Raw genomic sequence first — 3,756 nt, 5'->3', positions numbered from 1 at the left:
TGAAAGCAAGAGTTCCAAACATCCCAGATAACAGTCATACTGTTTCTTAGGATCTAGCCTCAAAAGTCACACAGTAACAATTCTACCACATCCTGTTGACCAAGAGTGAATCAAAGGGCTAGCCCTGGGTCAAGGACTGAGGACTACACAATTACAGGAATACTGTGAAGTGTGACTCGTGGATCAGGAGAAGGTGGGGTCGAGTTGTTTAAAGACCAGCTACTACCCACCCCTGTCTCCCTGGAATGGTATGTCCTTGTTCTCTTGGTTATTCCAACACATCCCTGGGTTCTTAGCATGAGAATTTCCTTCTCTAAGAAGTCTCTCCTTCACATGTACATAGGCAAAAGCTCTTGTACACTTAATCTGTCAGAACATATGTAACATCCCCTTGCAGCAAGATTTACAAGTCTGTCTCTGCATTAGACACTGAACACTATGAGAATATTAAAGATGTCTTAATTAATCTTTTTATCTGAGATTTTAACTTATAGCTGGTGGTCAGTGAAAGCTAGCTCAGTGAACAAGCATGTACATGTCAATACATTCACTCCTGAGGCTGAAAAAAGTCACACTAGATATATCCAAGTGAAATTCTAGTATCCAGAAAATTTTCTGGGTCAGGACTATGTCAGCATGTAAACTGTTTTCCCCCTCATGATATATTCACACAGAATGTCAGCTAATATGAGTGTAACAAACTGACTCAGCCTAAAGTAGCCACAACAACTGATGTCAAAGAGGTTCAGGATCTTGTCAGCTCAATAAGTGTAAGGCCCTGTCTTTTTCACATACTTCAAGCAAACTTTTAAAGGCATACATTTATCTGCATATTCAGGTCCACAAAAATGTAGGGCAGGACAAATGCAGCTGAGATTGAGTCAGAGGGAAGTTATTTTTACATGAGTTCTCTAATTTGATATTTCATAATACTTACTAAATCTCCATTTGACTGTGAGCTGCATAGATGTTGCCTTTACTAAAAGTGCATTATATAGTCTCTTACAGATAAGAAGATGTAAATGAAAACAAACAAAAATAAAAACACGTGCACTTTAATTTAAATAACATGAGTGTGAGATGTTCATCTCAATAATTATAATAGAAAATTAGATTATTCCAAGTTTCATTTATTTTACCTTATTGAGTTTAAAAATAAGAAATATCAGTTGACAATTCTGTTCTTTTTCATCAGTGCTCTATTTTATAAAGAACAAGAAAGAAACTTACCCAAAAAAGTAAACAAGAATCAATAAAAGGAAACAGAAAACAAGTACATGTTGGAATAAAAACAATAAATTCTTGAAGGGAAATAAGGCAACAGAGAGTCTTAATTCAGGATATAGTAATTAATATAGTAGTATATTCATTATATATATTTATAAAATTATAAATATATAGTTTTTAATTCTGGTTGCTCTACCCTGCTGTTAAATTAAGTGTTAGTGTCCAGGTACAACTCAGCATGACATTAGGCACAATAAGACAAGACAATTAATCCACAGAACTACTTAGAGAGTAGCAAAAATATAACTAAAACAAAACTGGAAATGCATGATAGGGGATGAGTGTGCTTGATGAAGCTATTTGATAACTACCAAGATGTTCCAGGCACAAGACAGGACAAACAGTGCAACCTTCATGGATAATTATTAGTTTGGCTCATGTGGCAGGCAAAAGACTTCATGTTACTAGTAGACCCAATGGCTGTGAACATTTTTTATTAATAACACTTTTCAGAAAGGAGTCAGCATTTCCCATAAAAGCTTCTTAAACATTAGAAATGAGCCACATATGTCCAAAGTTTGTGAAAATTATAAGCAAGAATTTGGATAGCTAGAATATAATATTGAAGAGTATGGATATAGACCAGGAAATGCTGAACACCTTCTGCAAAGGGCCAGATTGTAAATATTTTAGGCTTTCTGGGCCATACGGTGTCTGTTGCAGTTGCTTAACTCTGCCTTGTAGCATGAAAGCCGCCAGATGCAACATGTCAACAAATTGGTGTGGCTGTGTTCCAATAAAATTTTATGTATGATCATGAAAATTTGAATTTCATTAAATTTTCACATGTCCCAAAATATTATTCAACAATTTTAAAATGTAAAAACATTCTTAGCTTGCAGAACATACAAAACCAGGTTAGAATTGGTTCATGGTCTGCAGTTTGTTGAACCCCAATATAGACTAACTCAAGTTGGTAACAGAATTAAGGGATCAGTTCTTTTTATGTGTCTATATATACAAAATGTTGAACAGAGTTTTCTTGTCTTATACTGCCTTTAAATTTAATTATCTTGAACCCATACTATGAAATCTGACAATTAAGTTTCTGAATTTGCCATCATTAGCTTACATTGGCAGCACCGTGCAAACAACTTGATAAGGTTTCATAACCTTGGTACACCAGTGTCTCACAATTCTGTTAGTGTCAACACATGGTAGGGTGTCTTGCTGAGTGGCATTCATTACTGTTATTGCATGTTTTTGTGGGCTGTTACGAAAATGTCAGAGCTTAAATTAGAGCAATGAATAAACTTTAAATTTCTTGTTAAACTTGGCATGAGTGGAAGCGAAATTCAGGACATGTTAGTTCAAGTGTATGGGAATAATGCCATGAAGAAAACGGCAGTGTACAAATGGAGTAAACATATTTCTGAGGGAAAAGCATCACTGATGAAGAGAGGTCAGGATAACCAGTAACAAGCAGAACTGATTAAAACACTGCAAATTTCATCAGATTTTGTGTCAAAATCATCAGCTGACTGTATGAAGCATAACAGACCAAATAAACATCAATAGAGAAACAGAAGAATTTTAACTGAAAATCTTGGCATGAGAAAGGTGTGTGCAAAAATGGTCCCCAAGGAGCTCTTGCATTATGACAATGCACCAGCTCACACAGCACTGTCTTTGAGGGACTTTTTAGCCAGTAAAAAAAATAACTGTATTGGAACATCCTCCTGACTCCCCTGATCTGGCTTCCAGTGACATTTTTCTGTACCAAAAGATAAAGGAAATATTGAAGGAAAGACATTTTGATGACATTCAGGACATCAAAGGTAACGTGACGACAGCTCTGATGGCCATTCCAGAAAGAATTCCAACATTGCTTTGACAAGTAGACTAGACACTGGCATCAGTGCTTAGCTTCCCAAGGGGAGTACTTTAAAGGTTACCATAGTGAAGTTCAGCAGTGAGGTAAGTAGCACTTTTTCTAGGATGAATTCTCTAACTCAATTGTCAGACTTTGTATAGTATGAATTTTGCCCCTTCCAAATCTCATGCTAAAATTTGATCCACATTGGTGGATGTGGAGCCCAGTGGCATGTGTTTTGGTCCTGGGACTGAGCCTCTCATGAATAAATGTATGCCTTTCTTGAGAGGGAGGGTTGTTGAGTGTGTTCCCATTATTATGGTACCCCCCAGAGCTGGTTGTCAAAAAGAGCCTGGTAGCTCACCTCTCACTCTCTTGCATCCTCTCTCTGTACATGCCAACTCCCCTTCACTTCCCACCATGAGTAGAAACAGCCCAAGGCTTTCAATAAATGCCCAGTCTTCCAGCCAACAGAATGGTGAGACAACTAAACCTTTTTTCTTTATAAATTATCTGGCTTCAGGTATTTCTTTATAGCAACACAAATGAACTGAGACAGACCACTATTCCACATGGTGGAAAGTCAAGGATCAAAGTCCTCCCTTTCTCTCCCTCTCCTTCTCCCCTACCCCACATTTATTTCCTTTTTATCTTCA

This window comes from Carlito syrichta, unplaced genomic scaffold (assembly GCF_000164805.1).
Source record: "Carlito syrichta isolate Samal-C Ts95f unplaced genomic scaffold, Tarsius_syrichta-2.0.1 Scaffold303552, whole genome shotgun sequence".
Lineage (NCBI taxonomy): Eukaryota > Metazoa > Chordata > Mammalia > Primates > Tarsiidae > Carlito > Carlito syrichta.
The sequence above is the reverse complement of the archived record's forward strand: the minus strand, read 5'-3'. Positions refer to the sequence as shown.